The sequence below is a fragment of the Microcaecilia unicolor genome, chromosome 1, assembly GCF_901765095.1.
Source record: "Microcaecilia unicolor chromosome 1, aMicUni1.1, whole genome shotgun sequence".
NCBI classification, from domain to species: domain Eukaryota; kingdom Metazoa; phylum Chordata; class Amphibia; order Gymnophiona; family Siphonopidae; genus Microcaecilia; species Microcaecilia unicolor.
In genome coordinates this window covers 2,608,161-2,630,977 of record NC_044031.1, presented here as the reverse complement: position 1 = coordinate 2,630,977, position 22,817 = coordinate 2,608,161, and the positions used below count along the sequence as shown (strand labels likewise).

The 22,817-nt window shown below is 48.7% G+C and overlaps 1 protein-coding gene across 2 annotated transcripts in view; it reads left to right on the top strand.

Annotated features, from left to right (window-relative positions):
- The first annotated feature begins 3,652 nt into the window (after positions 1 to 3,652).
- SLC4A2 (solute carrier family 4 member 2) overlaps positions 3,653 to 22,817 on the top strand; it is a 199,077-nt gene continuing 179,912 nt past the window's right edge. For both annotated transcript variants that reach the window (XM_030191911.1, XM_030191939.1), the window contains exon 1: positions 3,653 to 3,723. The gene's annotated coding sequence lies outside the window, so the exon portion shown is untranslated. The remainder of the gene's footprint in view (positions 3,724 to 22,817) is intronic.

Genomic DNA, 22,817 nt, shown 5'->3' with positions numbered 1-22,817 from the left:
GATTGTCAGTAGCAGCGGTGGGATTTGAATGCTGGCTTCTCTTGCTCTAACCAGCAGGCCACTTCTTCTCTGCCTTGTAAGAGCCTGCAAATGTACCACTGTAGTCATGGTTGAGCTCTCTAAACAACTTCTCCTAGAGGGGCTTTTGCATTAAGATCAGAGCTGGGAACCCAGGGTCTTCACTTGTGTTCGTCCTTTGCACTGAGAGTGCTGTTCCTCTGGTTTTTCTGCCTAGCTGTACAGGCTTGTCCTGGGAGGGTGGGGGGAGTGTGCTGCTCCCCTGAACAAACCTGGCACAACAATTAAGGAGCAGGTGGGGGAAGCATGTCCTCCTCCGTCACTGTCTCTCCAGGCTGACTGTGCTCTCACGTTGTAAGAGACTGCTGCTGAGAGCTCAGAACAGGGAATCCAGCTGTCGCTGCTCCTGCCCCCATCACCCTCCATGTGCCCCAGGGGAACCATCTAAAACATATACTCTCAGCTCTCTTCCGGACTATACTCAATCCCAAAATGGGATATACCAATGCCCTCTGTGGGAGAAGCATCTTACTGGAAGGGCAGATCCGAGATCCCTTTACAATAATATTAATGGGAGGGAGGGAGGGGGGAGATGAGAAGCTAACATTGGCTTTCAGGAGAGGAGGAAGTCATCCGCTATTACTTACCATTTCTATAGTTGTACACAGCACTGTACATAATATATGCAGCAGGTACTTTTTCTGTCCCTAGAGGGCTCACAGTCTGTTTTTGTTTTTTTTAATATTTTTATTGAATTTTTCGAAAATACATCAATGAAAAGAAGAAAATTAGAAAGAAAAGAAAACAGTATATTCTATATTGCAATACGACGATAGACATTAAGCTGAGTTCAAACAGTGGAAAAAAGAAAGAGGTCCAGGGTTTTCCATTTCTGAAGACCATTATTGGGTCGGGGTATAAAGGTTATTGACATTTGCTCATATAGTAACATAGTAGATGACGGCAGAAAAAGACCTGCACGGTCCATCCAGTCTGCCCAACAAGATAAACTCATATGTGCTACTTTTTGTGTATACCCTACTTTGATTTGTACCTGTCCTTTTCAGGGCACAGACCGTATAAGTCTGCCCAGCACTATCCCCGCCTCCCAACCACCAGCCCCGCCTCCCACCACCGGCTCTGGCACAGACCGTATAAGTCTGCCCAGCACTATCCCCGCCTCCCAACCACCAGCCCCGCCTCCCACCACCGGCTCTGGCACAGACCGTATAAGTCTGCCCAGCACTATCCCCGCCTCCCAACCACCAGCCCCGCCTCCCACCACCGGCTCTGGCACAGACCGTATAAGTCTGCCCAGCACTATCCCCGCCTCCCAACCACCAGCCCCGCCTCCCACCACCAGCTCTGGCACAGACCGTATAAGTCTGCCCAGCACTATCCCCGCCTCCCAACCACCAGCCCCGCCTCCCACCACCGGCTCTGGCACAGACCGTATAAGTCTGCCCAGCACTATCCCCGCCTCCCAACCACCAGCCCCGCCTCCCACCACCGGCTCTGGCACAGACCGTATAAGTCTGCCCAGCACTATCCCCGCCTCCCAACCACCAGCCCCGCCTCCCACCACTGGCTCTGGCACAGACCATATAAGTCTGCCCAGCACTATCCCCGCCTCCCAACCACCAGCCCCGCCTCCCACCACCGGCTCTGGCACAGACCGTATAAGTCTGCCCAGCACTATCCCCGCCTCCCAACCACCAGCCCCGCCTCCCACCACCGGCTCTGGCACAGACCGTATAAGTCTGCCCAGCACTATCCCCGCCTCCCAACCACCAGCCCTGCCTCCCACCACCGGCTCTGGCACAGACCCTATAAGTCTGCCCAGCACTATCCCCGCCTCCCAACCACCAGCCCCGCCTCCCACCATCGGCTCTATTTTTTGTATAATAAGATCCAGTTCCACCAAAGGATAACGTGAACTGGAGAATTATCTTTCCAGTGCGATATTATTGATTTCAAAGCAATAGAGACTAAGAAGTCAAATAAGAGTTTATCATTCTCGGAAAATATAAATGGGATTCAAGTGGACTTGCAGATTATATAGTTTGGCCAGAAGATGCATAAGAGTTCCTGTACATAGATCGCAATTAGAAAACCCAGACAGTTTGCTCTTTCTAGGCGTCCAAGAGAGGGGGAGAGAGGGGAGCAGCTCTAACATGACCCAGGAGGAAAGGAGGGGAAGGCAGAGATGCCAAGTTAGGTAGTTCTATGCTAGATACTTTTTAGCCAGTGCTGGTTTTCAACTTACATCGCAAAGCAATGTGGGATTTGTAGTGCCTGATCCTAAGTACATAAGTATTGCCACACTGGGACAGACCAAAGGTCCATCAAGCCCAGCATCCTGTTTCCAACAGTGGCCAATCCAGATCACAAATACCTGGCAAGATCCCAAAAAAGTACAAAACATTTTATACTGCTTATCCCAGAAACAGTGGATTTTCCCCAAGTCCATTTAATAACGGTCTATGGACTTTTCCTTTAGGAAGCCGTCCAAATCTTTTTTAAAACTCTGCTAAGCTAACCGCCTTTATCACATTCTCTGGCAACAAATTCCAGAGTTTAATTACACATTGAAATCAGTGTTTCCAGTCCCATAATGCACTAGGGCTGTCCCACAATATGCAGCCTGGAACTAGGTAACTTGGCATCTCAGGGAGGGGAGAGAAGCAGCTCTAACATTATACAGGTGGAGAGGAAGGGGGGGGGGCTAGTGTAGTACTGCCCCTTGGGAAAGGGGGTGCAGCTCTAACATTACCCCTGGGGAGGGGATGTAAAGGGACACTGCCCTTGGGGAGAGGAAGTGGTGGTACAGTGGATTTCACAGAAGAGTTCAGAATTGTGAATCCAAGGATTTCAATTGAACAAGGAAATAATGTATCAAGGTCTCAGGAGAAGTGTTTGAAGCCTAAGTTCCAGGAGGGAGATGCAGCCCAGTCCTGAATTTCTCACAACCTCATTCTGGCCTGCAGAACTGATTTTTGCATGGGACAATCAGGAACTACAATTCCCATGGTGCTTATGGATAGAAGTTTAAACCAGGATCGGGCATATGGCTCCCTCTAGGAACTGATAACTTGAAGCTGTGGAGAGGTGCTGGCATAACAGTGCCCTAGAGTTGAGGGGAGGGTGGTGCCACTGGATGGGGGAAAGGGAATGGGACTATTATATTGCCTTTCTGTGGTTTTTCCAACTGCATTCAAAGCGGTTTACATATATTCAGGTACTATGGAGGGTTAAGTGACTTGCCCAGAGTCACAAGGAGCTGCAGGGGGACTTGAACCCAGTTCCCTTGGATCAAAGTCCACTGCACTAACCACTAGGCTGCTCCTCCACTGCAGGTGTAGCAGTGCCCCAGAGTTCAGGGGCTAAATGAGAGGGCAGGTGAGAGAAGGAGGGACTAGTGTAAGAAATGCCCCTGGGATGGAGTTTGGCTGCTGTTGACAGCTACAGTATCCTCTGTGGGGCACTAGGGGAATGCAGACCCCAGGAAGCCCTAATCTGCTCTCCTGCTTCAGGAATGCTGCTGGGCTGCATTTTCAAAGCTCATTAGTGCTGCTCAAGTGCAGGAGCCCTGTTTAAAAACCTCTAATTAGAGACAGCATGAAAACTCCTGACTGCTGCTGTACAACAGGGAGAGCTTCTAACTGCAGTCGCCCGTCTGTCCTGAGCCCTGCATGAGCGCCAAAGGTAAGCTGTCTGTCTCCTCTGTGCACCAAAAGCAGGACTCTTTCTGCCTCTAGTCTCATATGACTATGAAAGGCAGGTCTCTGTCTCGAGCCTCATATGTGAACCAATAGCAGGTCTCTGTCTCTCTGTGTCTGTCTCCAGTCTCATGTGTGCATCAAAGGAAGGTCTTTCTCTGTCTCTAGTCTCATTTGACTATGAAAGGCAGGTCTCTGTCTCCTGCTGTCTCAAGCCTCATATGTGAACCAATAGCAGGTCTCTGTCTCTCTGTGTCTATCTCCAGTCTCATGTGTGCACCAAAGGAAGGTCTTTCTCTGTATCTAGTCTCATTTGACTATGAAAGGCAGGTCTCTGTCTCCTGCTGTCTCAAGCCTCATATGTGAACCAATAGCAGGTCTCTGTCTCTCTGTGTCTGTCTAGTGTCTCCAGTCTCATGTGTGCACCAAAGGAAGGTCTTTCTCTGTCTCTAGTCTCATTTGACTATGAAAGGCAGGTTTCTGTCTCCTGCTGTCTCGAGCCTCATATGTGAACCAATAGCAGGTCTCTGTCTCTCTGTGTCTATCTCCAGTCTCATGTGTGCACCAAAGGAAGGTCTTTCTCTGTCTCTAGTCTCATATGACTATGAAAGGCAGGTCTCTGTCTCCTGCTGTCTCGAGCCTCATATGTGAACCAATAGCAGGTCTCTGTCTCTCTGTGTCTGTCTCCAGTCTCATGTGTGCACCAAAGGAAGGTCTTTCTCTGTCTCTAGTCTCATTTGACTATGAAAGGCAGGTCTCTGTCTCCTGCTGTCTCGAGCCTCATATGTGAACCAATAGCAGGTCTCTGTCTCTCTGTGTCTATCTCCAGTCTCATGTGTGCACCAAAGGAAGGTCTTTCTCTGTCTCTAGTCTCATTTGACTATGAAAGGCAGGTCTCTGTCTCCTGCTGTCTCGAGCCTCATATGTGAACCAATAGCAGGTCTCTGTCTCTCTGTGTCTATCTCCAGTCTCATGTGTGCACCAAAGGAAGGTCTTTCTCTGTATCTAGTCTCATTTGACTATGAAAGGCAGGTCTCTGTCTCCTGCTGTCTCAAGCCTCATATGTGAACCAATAGCAGGTCTCTGTCTCTCTGTGTCTGTCTAGTGTCTCCAGTCTCATGTGTGCACCAAAGGAAGGTCTTTCTCTGTCTCTAGTCTCATATGACTATGAAAGGCAGGTCTCTGTCTCCTGCTGTCTCAAGCCTCATATGTGAACCAATAGCAGGTCTCTGTCTCTCTGTGTCTGTCTAGTGTCTCCAGTCTCATGTGTGCACCAAAGGAAGGTCTTTCTCTGTCTCTAGTCTCATATGACTATGAAAGGCAGGTCTCTGTCTCCTGCTGTCTCGAGCCTCATATGTGAACCAATAGCAGGTCTCTGTCTCTCTGTGTCTGTCTCCAGTCTCATGTGTGCACCAAAGGAAGGTCTTTCTCTGTCTCTAGTCTCATATGACTATGAAAGGCAGGTCTCTGTCTCAAGCCTCATATGTGAACCAATAGCAGGTCTCTGTCTCTTTCTCCCAAGTCTCATATCTGCAACAAAGGCAGGTATCTGTCTCTGTCTCTAGTCTCATATGAGCATCAAAAGCAGGTCTCTATCTCCCTGACTCAGAGTCTCATATGTACACCAAGGACAAGTGTGTGTGTCTGTCTGTCTCTGGCCTAAGTCTGATATATGCACAAAAGACAGGTCTCTCTCTCTCTCTCTCTCTCTCTCTCTCTCTCTGTCCTGAGTGTCATATGTGTACCAAAAGTAGGTGTCAGTCCCCCCCCTCTCCCCCCCTAAGTCTCAAATGTACACCAAAGCCACGTCTCTGTCTGACGCTGGAGCCTCAGTTGTGCACTGAAGGCAGGTCTCCCTCTCTCTCAAGACTCAAATCTGCACCAAAAGCACATCCCTGTCTCTCTCTCTCTCTCTTGTCTCATATACATCAAAGGCAGGTCTCTGTCTGATGCACTAGCGTCAGTTGTTCACTAAAGGCAGGTCTCTTCCTGTCTCTTTCTCTCTGCTTGTCCCGAAACTCATGTGTGCACTAAAAGGCATGTCTCTGTCTGTCTCGAGCCTCACATATGCACCAATGGCAGGTCTCTGCCGTCCCGAGTCTCATATATACCCTAAAGGCATCTCAATCTCTCTCTCTCCTCATATATGCACCAGTGGTATGTCTCTGCCGTTCTGAGTCTCATATATGCTTTAAAGGCATTTCTCTCGCTCTCTCTCTCTCTCTTTCTCCTTCTCCTCATTAGTGCACCAATGGCAGGTCATTGTCTCTGTCCCAAGTCTCATATATGCACCAAAGGGAAGGTCTCTGGCTCATCTCGTATGTACAGCGAAAGCAGGTCTCTTCCTTTCTTTCTTTCTCTCTCTGTCCTGAGTCTCATTTGTGCTCACAAGTGTCTTCCTCTGCCTCTGTCTCTGTCCTTGACCTGAGTCTCATATGAGAATCAAAGGCATGTCTGTGTCTGTCTCTTTCTCTCTCCCCCTCATATATGCACCAATGTCAGGCCTCTGCCATCCCGAGTCTCATATATGCCCTAAAGGCATCTCTCTCTCTCTCCTCATATATGCACCAGTGGTATGTCTCTGCCGTTCTGAGTCTCATATATGCCCTAAAGGCATCTCTCTCTCTCTCCTCATATATGCACCAGTGGTATGTCTCTGCCGTTCTGAGTCTCATATATGCCCTAAAGGCATCTCTCTCTCTCTCCTCATATGTGCACCAAACGCAGGTCTCTGTCTGTCGCTGTCTGTCCCGAACCTCATGTGTGCACCAAGGGCAGGTCTCCCTTTTATTATTGTTTCAAATTGGGGGGGGGGGGGGTTCTAGAAAGTTGTAATTGTAAGCTAATAACATACCTATTTGTTTATTACGTTTATACCCCTCGTTATCCGGAGCAACCTCAGGTTCAATGTGGCTTACAAAGCACAGTGAAAACAAGCAGATAAAGACAACAATACATTACACTCAATTTCAAAAGTACAAACCCATTCCAAAGATAAATAGCGCCGAAGGTATGATAGACTTCTGTAGAACTGCAATGTTAAACTAAGCCTGGTGAAGTTGCCCTGAGGAAAAAGAGGAATAGCAAGTAATTCTCTTGATATTTGGTGGCATTTGGTACCCTGAAAAGAGAAATCGGCAGAAAGAACCGATTTATACCTGATTTTCCTGTAATTGGAGAGATGAAGTCGTAGAAACTTTCTAGTGCCAAAGCGAACGTTACGCAGAGGCAGCAGGCCTTATCAAAGGAGGCAGTATAGTGTTATTTGGGAAGTTAAGGATGGAGCTTCAAGACTGGATGGACCGTGCAGGTCTTTCTCTGCCGTCATCTACTATGTTACTATTACCCCGGCTTTAATAGGGAGCCAGTGCAGCTCATATGATAATCAAGCAGCTTGAAGGTTCAACCTAGACAATTCTCCTTACATCCAGCATCTCTAGTTAGGACTGGAGATTGCCTAGTAACCTGAAGATATCGGAAGGAAAGAAGAGTCTAATACGCTTCAGTTTCCATTTTGAAACTGCACAATGCCTTGCTGTAGGTTCCTGCTTCATTCTTAGCGTGGAAACTGCCTCTCTATTCCAGGAAACTCCGCAGATGGTGCCCAGAGCTTTAGAAATGCTTCCCCCCCCCACCTCCCCCCGTTGTCTGGCTTCATTACCCGCTTCTGCCCTTCTATGGAAGCATTTCCTTCCTAGTGAAAGAGGGAGGCTGGAACCCATTTCAAGGTGTTGGGCTTTGCTAGCTCCAGCACGTGCCTCTCTGTAGGGAGAAGCTTACCGTCCCTAAGGGGCTAATTCTGTAATCGAGTGCCTCGTTTTCACTGCCCCCAATGCTACACTGAGAGATCCTATGCTAGGATGCCCATACTGTGCACCTAGTATTTAAGTACCCCGTAGCTTCACCAACCCTAGACCTCTCCTAACTCTGGATGCTTAAATGTGTTAGAGATGACATTGATTCAGTTGCATTTACAAGGTTGTATGAAGCTGTGTTTTACGGTGGTTGGCAAGATAACTATTAGTGCGTATGGAATAGTCATTGGGTTTTTTGAGAAGTCTTAGTTAATTTCTTAAATGAAATGATGCATTACAGTTAGTTGTGTTGTATATTGTTGTTGCAGAATGATTAGTGCATATTTTACTCATAGAACTTCCTGAAGAGGTAGGTCTTTCCTGAACTGGAGGTGGTTCGTGATTCTTCTTATGACTATGGGAATTGAGTTGCACCATATTGAGCCCAGGTAGCTAAATCCCGCCGTGTATGGCTTATGGACTTTTCTTTTAGGAAATTATTAAAAAAAAAAAAAAAAAAATTTTTAAACCCCGCTAAGTTAACTGCTTTTAATTACTCGTTGAGTGAAGAAATATTTTCTCCGATTGATTTTAAATTTACTGCTTGGTTTCTTCTTCTTCACATGCATACATGACTGTAGCACCCGTGCTCCACACACGTAAACACCCTTTACGCGAAGATGCTGTGAACTAGCTATGAATTGTGTATCGGCGTTTAGGTGTCGGTGTCTCTGTGAGGCATGTCAGTGGCCGGTGTAAATCAATGCACGTAGCTGTCAGCATTCTAGAATCTTAGCGTGTAAGTGCTGGACACACCCATGCCCCTCCCACAGACACGCTCCTTCCTATTATGTACGTGTCTGTAATCCGTGTGTGCATATTTTCATGCTTGTAGAATAAGAGGGAAAATGTTCAGGAATCTCGTCCCAGGACCCTTCACTCGCTCCTTAACCACTCCTGCATTTTTCCTCTGTCTGGGGTAGCATTATGTATATTCTCTGAGCCTCATTAGGGTATGTTTTGAGGCAGGGCCGGTTAAAGGATGACAAACAGGGCAATTGCCCTAAGCCTGGCTCAAGCTGAAGGAGAGGCATAGACTGAGGACTGGCTTTTGGGGCCCCTTCCCGGTTTCTGGCCTGGGCCCCTGAATGTCTAACAGCAGCCCAGGTTTAAGGAACTTTGTTTTTCAGACTTTCCTGGGGATTTATCCATAAAGCGAGAACAGAAATAGAAGACAATCGGAGTTTATTTTGGTGGACAGAAGCCAGGAAAGTAAAAATATGTTAAGCGGATTAGAATACATAGTGGAGATATTTTCGTACGTTTTGTATAAAGCGTTATGTAACTTTTCCTGTTGACAGGGTAAATTAAAATTTCCATCACCTCTCTGCTCAGCATTATCCCTTACCCTCCCCTTCTTGACAGTCTTTCCTTCTCTCTCCCCTCTCTTCCAGCATTTTGCTTCTCTGTCCCCTCTCTTCCAGAACGTTACCTCTACATCTCCTCTCTTCCACAAGTTACGTCTTGCTGATCCCATGCCAGGGATTTTCTGCTCTCCTCGCCATAGAAAGGAATGTACTGCATGAACTGACCACCTCGACTCACCTAATGGCAGAACTGCTGCTGGTAGCCCTTCTGGAAAGTGCTACATGTATCAGGTGTACACAGCACTGTACAGAAACATGTCACAGATGGGCTCTGTGGTGTTGACTTCTTGTCGACAAGACAGATATTTGTTGACAAAGCTAACAAATGTTTTGGCAACTTCTGTATTGTCTTGCTTGCTAGTTTTCTGTGTGAAACAGGGTCGGAAGAAGCCCAGATAGGCAACTACCACTGTATCAACCCAATCCACCGCTTTTCTCGCCTCATGAAGATCATCACTGCCTCTTCTCATGGAATTTTCCAGAATTTCCATAGACTGTTTCCCCAAACATAACGTTATTGTGTCTCAAAGGATACTACTAGCGTGAAGGGCAAGTCTAGCCACCCCCAATGCTGGACGCTGAGCACCAAGATTCCATTCTAGAATAATAGCATAAGGTCGGCATCACCCATCTGGAGGCACATCCTCTTACATGGAAGAAGTCAACTGGCACACCAAGTGATGCATCTAATTTATTATTAACTGTAAGCTACTTACGTAACTGGGAGACACATCCGTAGCCTGCTCATGAAGATCATCGCTGCCTCTTCTCATGGAATTTTCCAGAATTTCCATAGACTGTTTCCCCAAACATAACGTTATTGTGTCTCAAAGGATACTACTAGCATGAAGGGCAAGTCTAGCCACCCCCAATGCTGGACGCTGAGCACCAAGATTCCATTCTAGAATAATAGCATAAGGTCGGCATCACCCATCTGGAGGCACATCCTCTTACATGGAAGAAGTCAACTGGCACACCAAGTGATGCATCTAATTTATTATTAACTGTAAGCTACTTACGTAACTGGGAGACACATCCGTAGCCTGCTCATGAAGATCATCGCTGCCTCTTCTCATGGAATTTTCCAGAATTTCCATAGACTGTTTCCCCAAACATAACGTTATTGTGTCTCAAAGGATACTACTAGCGTGAAGGGCAAGTCTAGCCACCCCCAATGCTGGACGCTGAGCACCAAGATTCCATTCTAGAATAATAGCATAAGGTCGGCATCACCCATCTGGAGGCACATCCTCTTACATGGAAGAAGTCAACTGGCACACCAAGTGATGCATCTAATTTATTATTAACTGTAAGCTACTTACGTAACTGGGAGACACATCCGTAGCCTGCTCATGAAGATCATCGCTGCCTCTTCTCATGGAATTTTCCAGAATTTCCATAGACTGTTTCCCCAAACATAACGTTATTGTGTCTCAAAGGATACTACTAGCGTGAAGGGCAAGTCTAGCCACCCCCAATGCTGGACGCTGAGCACCAAGATTCCATTCTAGAATAATAGCATAAGGTCGGCATCACCCATCTGGAGGCACATCCTCTTACATGGAAGAAGTCAACTGGCACACCAAGTGATGCATCTAATTTATTATTAACTGTAAGCTACTTACGTAACTGGGAGACACATCCGTAGCCTGCTCATGAAGATCATCGCTGCCTCTTCTCATGGAATTTTCCAGAATTTCCATAGACTGTTTCCCCAAACATAACGTTATTGTGTCTCAAAGGATACTACTAGCGTGAAGGGCAAGTCTAGCCACCCCCAATGCTGGACGCTGAGCACCAAGATTCCATTCTAGAATAATAGCATAAGGTCGGCATCACCCATCTGGAGGCACATCCTCTTACATGGAAGAAGTCAACTGGCACACCAAGTGATGCATCTAATTTATTATTAACTGTAAGCTACTTACGTAACTGGGAGACACATCCGTAGCCTGCTCATGAAGATCATCGCTGCCTCTTCTCATGGAATTTTCCAGAATTTCCATAGACTGTTTCCCCAAACATAACGTTATTGTGTCTCAAAGGATACTACTAGCGTGAAGGGCAAGTCTAGCCACCCCCAATGCTGGACGCTGAGCACCAAGATTCCATTCTAGAATAATAGCATAAGGTCGGCATCACCCATCTGGAGGCACATCCTCTTACATGGAAGAAGTCAACTGGCACACCAAGTGATGCATCTAATTTATTATTAACTGTAAGCTACTTACGTAACTGGGAGACACATCCGTAGCCTGCTCATGAAGATCATCGCTGCCTCTTCTCATGGAATTTTCCAGAATTTCCATAGACTGTTTCCCCAAACATAACGTTATTGTGTCTCAAAGGATACTACTAGCATGAAGGGCAAGTCTAGCCACCCCCAATGCTGGACGCTGAGCACCAAGATTCCATTCTAGAATAATAGCATAAGGTCGGCATCACCCATCTGGAGGCACATCCTCTTACATGGAAGAAGTCAACTGGCACACCAAGTGATGCATCTAATTTATTATTAACTGTAAGCTACTTACGTAACTGGGAGACACATCCGTAGCCTGCTCATGAAGATCATCGCTGCCTCTTCTCATGGAATTTTCCAGAATTTCCATAGACTGTTTCCCCAAACATAACGTTATTGTGTCTCAAAGGATACTACTAGCGTGAAGGGCAAGTCTAGCCACCCCCAATGCTGGACGCTGAGCACCAAGATTCCATTCTAGAATAATAGCATAAGGTCGGCATCACCCATCTGGAGGCACATCCTCTTACATGGAAGAAGTCAACTGGCACACCAAGTGATGCATCTAATTTATTATTAACTGTAAGCTACTTACGTAACTGGGAGACACATCCGTAGCCTGCTCATGAAGATCATCGCTGCCTCTTCTCATGGAATTTTCCAGAATTTCCATAGACTGTTTCCCCAAACATAACGTTATTGTGTCTCAAAGGATACTACTAGCGTGAAGGGCAAGTCTAGCCACCCCCAATGCTGGACGCTGAGCACCAAGATTCCATTCTAGAATAATAGCATAAGGTCGGCATCACCCATCTGGAGGCACATCCTCTTACATGGAAGAAGTCAACTGGCACACCAAGTGATGCATCTAATTTATTATTAACTGTAAGCTACTTACGTAACTGGGAGACACATCCGTAGCCTGCTCATGAAGATCATCGCTGCCTCTTCTCATGGAATTTTCCAGAATTTCCATAGACTGTTTCCCCAAACATAACGTTATTGTGTCTCAAAGGATACTACTAGCGTGAAGGGCAAGTCTAGCCACCCCCAATGCTGGACGCTGAGCACCAAGATTCCATTCTAGAATAATAGCATAAGGTCGGCATCACCCATCTGGAGGCACATCCTCTTACATGGAAGAAGTCAACTGGCACACCAAGTGATGCGTCTAATTTTTTATCAACTGTAAGCTACATACGTAACTGGGAGACACATCCGTAGCCTGCTCTTGCTGCACCCAAGTGTGTGTGTCCGTTGGCAGTTAGCCACTCTGTAGATCACCTAAAGTTAGCTATTACAAATTGTAGAACAACCGTTTCAATATCAATTATCAATCTTTATTAACTACTTTTCTTTACCACTATTGATTTTTTATCACAGTATTGTTTGAAACTCCCCAATCTCTATCATTCATACTCATTCATACCACTCATTAACACACAATATAAAATGACATTAAACATATACATATATCAGTACTTATAAATCCAAAATAATCAATGGTTCCACATAGTCATTAATGATTTAACTGTTCAAAGATCTTCATCTGTAAATTTTTATCTTCCATTCTTCCATTCCCAGGTAATACCAGGATTCTCTCTTGTAAACTCACATTATGTTCAACAGAAAATGTTCATCAATCCCCGGTATATTCCTTCTTCAGAGATTCCTAATAACCCCATTTCCCACATGGGGCTGAAGTCTCTGGTTCTTATTGGAATGATTGTGTCTCCTTAACTGAACAATCGTAACCAGTTTGGAGTAGATAAAGTCTCTAATCTTTGCAAATATTACTTCATCACTTAGTAAGATAGACGAAATCCGGCCCTTACAGGAAACACTGTCCACTCCTCATTGAGGCAATCCAGGGGCGTAGCCACGGGCGGGCCTAGATGGGCCCAGGCCCAGCCATTTTCCCTCCAGGCCCACCCAACCAACGTCCGCCCCGCCCCGGGTGTCAGCAGGTGGGGGGTGCTCCGCTAGCACCGCAGTCTCCACCTGCCTACCAGTTCCGTCAACGGACGACAACCCTCTTCTGCCACCCGGCACCCAGCCTTAAAAAAAAAAACCGGTGAAGCGCCTTGCATCTGCTCTGCTGTAAAGCAAGCAAATCACCTTGTTGCGTCGGCCCTTCAATCACTGTGTCCCGCCCTCGTGGAAATAGGAAGTTACATCAGAGGGTGGGACACAGTGATTGAAGGGCCGACACGACAAGGCAATTTGCTTGCTTTACAGCAGAGCAGACACGAGGCGCTTTGCTGTTTGTTTTTTTTTAAGGCTGGGTGCCGGGTGGCAGGAGAAGAGGGTCGTCTGTCCGTCGATGGAGCTGGTAGGCAGGTGGGGACTGGGTCGGAAAGGGGGGCTCAGATGGGAGAAGGGGTGGGGAGGGGCTCAGATGGGAGAAGGGGACGGGGTCTGGGGTCTGAGAAGGGGGCAAGAGGGAGAATGGGGCCATGCCTGGGGCAGGTGGGAGAATGGATCTGGGGCTGAAAAGGGGGGCCCTAATGCAAGGCATGTGGATGAAGGGAACTGGGGGCTGAAAAGGAGGGTAGGTGGGATAAGGGGGCTAGTACTGGAACTGGGGGCTGAAAAGAGGACAGGGAGAAGTGGCTGGGGCTGAAGCTCGGGACTGGTGGGAGAAAAGGGCTGGGGCTGAAACTGGGGACTGGTGGGATAGTGGGGCTGAAACTGGGGGCTGAAAAGGAGGGGCAGCGAGAGGGAGGGCAGACCCTGGATGGATGGGAGAGGGAGGGCAAATGGTGGATTGAAGGGGCAGAGAGAAAGGGCAGACAGTGGATGGCAGAGAGAGACCGAAGACAGATGCTGGATGGAAGGAAGACGGTGAAAAGAAGATGAGGAAAGCAGAAACCAAAGACAACAAACTGTAAACAAAATATATATTTTTATTTTTTTGCTTCAGGATAAAGTAGTTTTGTAGATAAACATAAAGGAATCCTGTTCAGAAGGAATGGATCCTAAGGAGCTTAGCCGGGATTGGGTGGCAAAGCCGGTGGCGGGAGGCGGGGATGGGCAGACTTATATGGTCTGTGCCAGAGCCGGTGGTGGGAGGCGGGGCTGGTGGTTGGGCGGCGGGGATAGTGCTGGGCAGACTTATACGGTCTGTGCTCTGAAAAGTACAGGTACAAATCAAGGTAAGGTATACAAAAAAAGTAGCACATGTGAGTTTATCTTGTTGGGCAGACTGGATGGACCATACAGGTCTTTTTCTGCCGTCATCTACTATGTTACTATGTGTTAATAAATGTTTATAAATAGAACATGTAAATAAGGTAATCTTTTTATTGGACTAATTTTAATACATTTTGACTAACGTTCGAAGAACAAAACCCCCTTCCTCAGGTCAGGATAGGATACTGTAACAGCACTATACTGTACTGAGCTGAGGACGGAGGATATAGATGATCTACAAGAGCTAAGCAATAAGCATAGGAAGAAGACATTTTGGATATCAAATAAGAGGTGATGTATTAAGTTCCTATTATGGGTCATTGTAGTATGCCTTGTTGAAGAGATAGGTCTTCAGTGATTTGCGAAAGTTGATGCGTTCCACAGCTGTGTGCTCATATAGGAGAAGCTGGATGCATGTGTTAGTTTGTATTTTAGTCCTCTACAACTGGGGAAGTGAAGATTTAGGAATGCGCGTGCTGATCTTTTAGCATTTCTGGATGGCAAGTCAATCAGGTCTGTCGTATAGGCCGGAGCATCTCTGTGGATGATTTTGTGAACCAGAGTACAGACCTTCTTTGTAATACGTTCTTTAAGTGGAAGCCAGTGTAACTTTTCTCTTAGGGGTTTGGCGCTTTCATATTTTGTTTTGCCGAATATGAGTCTGGCAGCTGTGTTTTGGGCTGTTTGAAGTTTCTTGATGAGTTGGTCTTTGCAGCCAACATATAGTGCATTGCAGTAGTCTAGATGACTTAGCACCATTGACTGGTATTATTTTATTTTCTATATTTGTTTTATTTCTATTTGTTAATTTGTAAAGTGATTGGTATTTGTTAGTTTTTTCAAATTTTATATTTTGCACAGTACTAGGGGACAGTTTCTGTTTCTGTGGTGTTGCATTGTATGCAGAGTCTGGCATCGGGGGTTCAGTTTAATTTTTGTCTAAATAGAAAGTTTATGATTACTTATTCTATAGTGGATTAGGGTGTATCTGTGTTTGTGAAAAAGACATGGCTTTCAGTTGGCATTGACTGTGCAGGATCCACGATCTGTCTGGTTTCGTTTTACAATAGGTGAATTGATGTTCTAGTGCTCACTGTAGTGTTTAAGATGCTTTCCTTTTCCTTGTGTGACTCGTAGAAATGACTGCTTATGGTATGGTAGAATTGCTCTATAGGTCCTGAGTGTTTTGTATTCTCGATATGCCTAGTATTGGATTTTGGAGGGGGGTATTAAAAAATGACTGGCCCCGGGTGTCAACTACCCAAGGTACGCCACCGCTTTGATCGCTGTCACTGCCTTTTCTCCCGCGGCTGATGCCAAACTATGGGGGAGGGGGAAGGGCAGGGTTGATGCCGGGCTACAGTTCCAGGCTGGAGATTTTGGGACAGTCCTGCATTTCTGACCACCCCATTGTTATGGAACTTGCAGCACTGATTTCCATGGGCAGAATCAGGCACTGCAAATCCCACACTGATTTGGGTTATAAAGTTTAAATCCGGACTGCACAAAATCTCAAGCCTGGAACTGGGTAATTTGCCATCTCTGTGATTTCTAATTTTTTGTCTTTTATTCTGCAGTTGGTAAGGGGTGGTCTGTTCTGCATGTGACCGATGTAAAAGATTCTGTGTGCATGTAGTTTGTGTGGGGATCTATATGAGTCTGACTTCTCTGGCTTTTTAAATGGGAATGTCAGTTTCAGAATTTACCTGTTTTATGAATACAGCTTATCAATAGAAATCAAACAAAATAAAACATGGAAAAGAAAATAAGATGATACCTTTTTTATTGGACATAACTTAATACATTTCTTGATTAGCTTTCGAAGGTTGCCCTTCTTCCTCAGATCGGAAATAAGCAAATGTGCTAGCTGACAGTGTATATAAGTGAAAACATTCAAGCATTGTTTGATTTCTATTGATAACCTTTAAGAGTGGACTAACACGGCTACCATACCTCTCTACTTAAGATGAATACAGCTTAATCAGGCATTTGCATTTGTTACAAAGCTTGAAGGATATGTGCCATTGACATGTTTGCCTTATAGCAGTCATATTTGGTCAAGTTTAAGATATGGGATAAAATCACTATATTTAAAAATGTCGGTGTTCCATGAACCAGGTATGTGGTTTGTGTTAATACAGGAGAGCTGTTGCACAGACTGTTTACTTAGAAATCCCAAGAAACACTACTCACACCTAGTGTAACGTGGAGGGGCATAATCGAACGCGAACGCCTATCTCCATGGGCATCTATGTCCGAAAACGGGTACGTGAAGAGGCGGGACAGACCGTATTTTCGAAAAAATGGACGTTTTTCAGCTGGGCATTTGTTTTTTTTAGCGATAATGGAAACTAAAAATGCCCAGCTCAAAAACGTCCTAATCCAAGCCATTTGGTCATGGGAGGGGCCAGGATTCGTAGTACACTCGCCCCCCTGATATGCCAGGACACCAACTGGGCACCCTAGAGGTCAGTACGGTGGACTTCAGACAACGCTCCCACATGCATAGCTCCCTTACCACGGGTGCTGAGCACCCAACCCCCCTCCCCCAAAACCCACTACCCACAAATGTACAACACTACCATAGCTTTTAGGGGTGAAGGGGGCACCTACATGGGGGTACAGTGGGTTTTGGAGGCCTCCCATTTACCAGCACAAGTGGAGGGTAGGTGGAGGCGAGTGGTTACAAGTGGTTACAAGTCAAAAGCAATGTTAAAGAGGTGGGCTTTGTCTAGATTTAAAGGTGGCCAAGGATGGGGCAAGATGGGGCAGTTAACTGCAGATCAGAGGTTGTGCCCCACTGGCAAAGAGTCTTCCTGGTACTGAGATTAGCAGTAGGTCCGAGCTGGCAGAATGGTGTACAATGCCCTCTTTCAGCCACATTCAAGGTAAGAACTAAGTTCTGTAACGTGGCTAACACGTGAAAGGGATCTAAAACTGGCTTACAAAAATGGCCACTACCTCATGGACTACCGGAAACAAAACAGGGCACACTCTGACCCAGTAAGCAGGGGGAAAAGCACCATGGGAGTAGAGCCTACCAACTACCAACATCGTGAGCATTTGCCACAAGCTAGTGGAATCACGGAGCCCAATACCCTACCCCCACCACAATGCATTGCTGATGTGACTCTGCAGTGCGCATAACAGAAAAGGTGTCACACCCAGCCGAGAGCCACATCAGGACCAAGGAAAGGCTGTTAGAGGATAGAAATTCAGGAAATCCAGACTGTCCCAATTTGAGCGCCCCTATCAGACTCACTGTTCACGTGTCCTTTAGATTGTAAGCTGTTTGAGCAGGGACTGTCCTTCTATGTTAAATTGTACAGCGCTGCGTAACCCTTGTAGCGCTTTAGAAATGTTTAGTAGTAGTAGAAGACATTCTGTGTCATGGAGGTGGGTACGGCATTTGAGGCTGGCATACAGGCTGGGAAAAAAAGTTTGTAAAGTGGGCGTTTTTTGGTGGGAGGGGGTTAGTGACCACTGGGGAAATCTGGGGAGGTCATCCCCGATTCGCTCCAGTGGTCATCTGGTCAGTTGGGGCACTTTTTTCGGACCTGCTCGTGAAAAAAAAGGGTCCAAAAAAAGTGACCCAAAATCGCGGTAAAAACGCCTTTTTTTTTTTTTTTCGATTATCAGCTAAAGACGCCCATCTCTCCTCGGCCGATAACCACGCCCCAGTTCCACCTTCACCACGCCTCCGACACGCCCCCATCAACTTTACCAGTTTCCACGACAGATTGCAGTTGGAAGCGCCCAAAATCGACTTTCAATTATACCGATTTGGGCGCCCACGGGAGAAAGATGCCCATCTCCCGATTTGGGTCACAATATAGGCGTTTTTCTCTTTCGATTATAAGCTGGATAGTAACATAGTAGATGACGGCAGAAAAAGACCTGCACGGTCCATCCAGTCTGCTGAGGAGGAAGGAGGTGTTTTAGTGAGCTCTGCTGACTTCCAGTGGAAAGGGAGTGAGACCTAGCTCCCTCCCCAAAGATGAGGAGGGTCCCTGGGGAGAAGGCCTCAGGAAAGTCCCAGGCTATGGGGCCTCCTGGGGCCCGGGACCAGAAGGCCGAAAGGAGTGGCTCTCTACCTGGTTTGACTACCGGGAGAAGGGAAAGGAGTCCAGTGGACCGAAGGGAGAAGCAGCCCAGTGGAGGCCATCAGAGCATTTCCCCCTCCATGGCCCAGCTTGCGGAAGGTAAGCGAGAAGACAGTGGAGGGGGGAGGAAGATAGTACAGGCCCCAGAAGGGCGCTTCCAAGGAAGGGAGAAGGAAGAGGCGATGGAAGTTTGTCAGAAGCCTTTGCTGGAGGCAGATGAGAGTGAGAGTGAGGAGAGTGGATCGTCAGATGAGGAGTTCCTTGAAGTGAGCTATGACCCTGATGATCCAGCAAGTAGTGTGGTAAATATTGTAAGACGAATTAAGCTGGTGGAAAAAGAAGTAGTGGAGCTAGGAAAACGTCTGAAAATGGCAAGAACTATGTGTAAATTTGCCCCAGCGGAGCACAGACAAATGTATGTTAAAGAGGAAGCCCGGATATCAAAGTTGTTGGGGAAAAAAGAACACTTGTTGAACTGTTTAAAAAAGGGCTCTGTGAATCCTTTGAGGGAGCTCTATGTTAACCGAGAAAGGATGGCTTCAATACCTCAGTCTGGGGGTTCAGGAACACTACAGTTGCAGCAAGCTTCAGTGTCTTCAGCAGCATTAGACTCAAAAGAGTTGTCTGGGTTCAGAGGTGACCCCACTTTAAAATACATGAGACAGTTGGCAACACAGTCTAGAGCACTTACCCAGCAGCCAGAGGATAAGGAGGCAGCGGCAGGACATGGCTCTGAGGTGGGGGCTGGAGTAGAGATCCTACCTGTGGAGGGGAGGACAGAACTCAGTAACTTTTCAAAACTCCAGATAATGGAGGCAGCAGAGGGAGACGCAGGTAGCAGCCTGTTTTCTACAGAGGTGGTGGTCGAAGTCTCAGAGGGCTTACCTGCAGTTGTGCAAACAGCAGAGACAGTTGCCGTGAAGGAGGCCCTGTTGGAAAAGGGTCAGCAGAGGCAGACTCCGGTATTTTTGGCCGGGTCTGCAATGACTGAAGTGGAAACCGAAGCAGCATGGCATCTGGAGAAGCCCCGCCCACGAAGTCCGGGAGCAGGGGAGGTCTTCCCTGAGCATGGAGTAGCTGGCGGTTTACAGGAGAGGGGTCGGAGAGAGAGGAATAGGAGCGGGCAGCAGCTGGGAGCTCATTTGACCAGCTGTCCATTACAAGAGGTGAAATCGGGGGGTGCTAACAGCCAGCCTGTGGCGGAATCAGGAACAGACAAGCCATGCCCCCGGGAAGCGCCAGCCATTGGGAGAACGCAGGAGGGACTGCACCAGAAGCAAGGGGGAAGTAACCCGATTGTTGAGAGACTTTCGTTGACTACAGAAGTGGACATGGCAAGTCTAACAGATGTGCAGCGGGTGGTGGAGCAGACCTGCCAGCAGGACGGCTGGGAGCGAGGAGCCAAGGGGAGCGGCGGAGTTCCGGAGGCTTCGCCCCTGGTGCCGGAGGTTGGAGGGAGTTCGGGGGCAGAGCGAGCAGGGAGTCTGGTATCGCCAGCTGCAGACCTGACTGGGCAGGTGCCAGAGTATCGCCAGGAGACAGAGGAGAGGAGGCGATTAGCCCAGAGGCTGGAGCCTGCAGTGGCAGGGACGAGCAGGGACGTTCCAGGAAGTGGTGATGGGCAGGACAATCAGTTGGAGGCAGCCCAAGCCGCAGAACTGACTATGGACGTTGCTGGATGTTTGTCTGAGAGGGAAGGGGACGGGGGACAACGGGAGGGGGAGGGGGCGGTGGATATTGAGGAAGGGAGAGGGATGAGGGGAGGGGCAGAGGGACAGAAGGGGGGGGAGGCAGAGGGAAGGGCTGGAACAAGTGTGGAGGGGGGGCGGTGGGGGCTGGGGTCCAAGTCCTTTGCGGCAGTAGTCCAGGGAGGGGGAAGGAGGGAGGGGGGGAGATCGGGTGGTTTTGAGGGCCCAGGGAGGGGTTGGGGGGGAGCGGGGACAGGGGGTGGACAGCTGCCTAAGCGGCGAAATGTGGTACAGCTGAAATGGATAGGGGAGGGGGCAATGCCCTCCAGGGATCGGGTCTTGAGGCTGGTGATGGGGATGGGGTTTATACCCGAGGACTTTTACGCGTGTATACACCCCATCAACATCCCAGAATATGACTTGAGCTTCATGACCCAGAGGGGGATGGAAATATTCTGGGAAAGGTACGAGGGGTTGAGGGGAAAGGGGGAGTGGCGGGACCTCAGGGCCATTCCAGTCAGCAAGCCGGACCTGGTGCAGATCACCCTGCTCGTGAGAAATGAGTCTATCTCTGGGGCAGATTTAGCCTACTGGCTACAGAGGTACGCGGAGCTGAGATCCCCACTTGCAAAGTTACCGGATCCAAGCAGGGTTTGGGCAGGAGGTTGGGGAGCCCTGGTCAAATTGAGACAGGAGAGCCATGTGGTCCAGCACATTCCTTCGGCTGCCTTTATCGGTCGTGACAGGATACTGTGCTTTTACAAGGGGCAGCCGCGGCAGTGCTTCAGATGTGGTTCGTTTAGGCACTTCAGCATGTCATGCCCAGTGGTAAAGTGTGGAAGATGCGGGGATCAGCATGCCACAGAGGACTGCACCGCGATCAGGTGCAACCTCTGCGGCGGGTTAGGCCATGCATATCGGAACTGCCCTAGGGCGGCCCATAACGAGTGGGATATGTGGGGGAAGGGACGTGGAGGGGGGGTAATGGAGGAGGGGATAGGGCAGGGGGTGATAGGCAGGGAGGGGCAAGGGGGGGAGAAGGAGGGGATGCAGGAGGGGGGGCGGCAGGGGGCTGGGTCAGGAGTGGAGCAGGGGGGAGAGGGGGAGTGGGTACAAGTGCCACAGAGGAAAGGGAAGTTTCGGAGGGGGGGGGAAAGTAGGGGTGGGCAGGGAGGGGTCGCTGCAGGGGAAGAGGGGGGGGAACAGATTTCAGGTGTTGGAGGAGGAGGAGGAGGATAGGGAGGTTGGGAGGGAGGAGGAAGAACAGGGGGAAGGAGAAGAGGTGGAGTTAATGGAGGAAGAGGGGGTGGCAGGGGGGATTGGGGAGGGCAAACGGAAATATGAGGAAGCACTGGAGGAGGGTACTGGTGGTAGGAAGAAGGGCGGGAAGGCTCTGGGGAGAGGGGGAGGGGTGAGGGAGGAGGAAGAGGGAAGGGAGGGAGGGAGGGGAAAGGGGAGTAAGAGGAAAGCTGAGGGGGCCGGGCAGGTGGTGAAGGCCCAAGTGCAGGCTTGGGGGGACAGAGTGGAGCTAGAGGAGGATCTGGAGGACTTGGAGGACTTGGGGGAGGTGGAGGACTTCGGAGGAGGAGGTAGGGGGCGGGGGGTGAAGAGGGGAGAGGGAGGGATCAGGGGGTGGGTCCGGATAGAGCAAAGAAGAAAGGAAGGAAGAAAGGGGGAGGGGGGGGGGTAAGGTGCAGACAGGACGGCTGCGGGGGGGGGGGAGGGGGATCTGGCAGGGGATGATGTAGACCGCATAGCAGAGGACCTGCTTCAGGGTAAGAAGAGGGTATCCCAGGAGATAAGGAAAGAAGTTGGGAGTGAGCAGACCCGTGACTCGCAATGAGGATGGCAGGCTTAGTGTTGACATTTGCCACGCTGAATGTGGCCAGCATCGCCTCTCCGAAGAAGCAGGGTTTAGCGTATGACTGGTTCGCGAGGGTCCAAGCAGATTGCTTCCTGCTCCAGGAGACTCGGCTGCGGTCCATTGAGGTGATCAGGCGGGCAAGGCGGGCCTGGAAGTGGGGTCCCTCGGTGTGGGGGTTGGGCGGGGGAGAGGTATGGTGGGGTGGGGATCTTATTTAAGTCCCACCGGGTGAATATTCAGCGAGTGGTGGAGCTGGGGGTGGGGAGATGTCTTGTTGTGGATGCGATTTGGGAGGATAGAGCACTGAGGGTGGTGAATGTGTATGGGCCCCAAAGCAAGAAGGAAAGGGTGCTACTCTTTGGGAAGATCAAGCCCTACCTATACACTTCGCGCCAAGTAGTCTGGGGGGGAGATTTTAACACCATATTGCGGAAAAAGGATAGTGGGGGACGATCGGTACAGGTGGGCTATGACGGGGTGAGGCTGGCAGGGATCATGCGGGAGGCGGAGCTGGTAGACGCGCATGTGGCCTTCTGTGAGGAACAGGAGGGGTTCACGTTCTTTCGAGGGCAGTGTAAAAGTAGAATCGATAGATTCCTGGTAAAGAAGGGGGTTTGTCTGGGGGGTCCACGAACCGTGGACGTGGACTTTTCAGACCACCACATGGTCCTCCTTCAGGTGGGGGGGGCGGCAGCGCAGAGGCCAGGGAGGGGGTTATGGCGACTAAATTTAAAGTGGTTAGGTAGCGAGCAGGTGCGGGAGGAGTACCG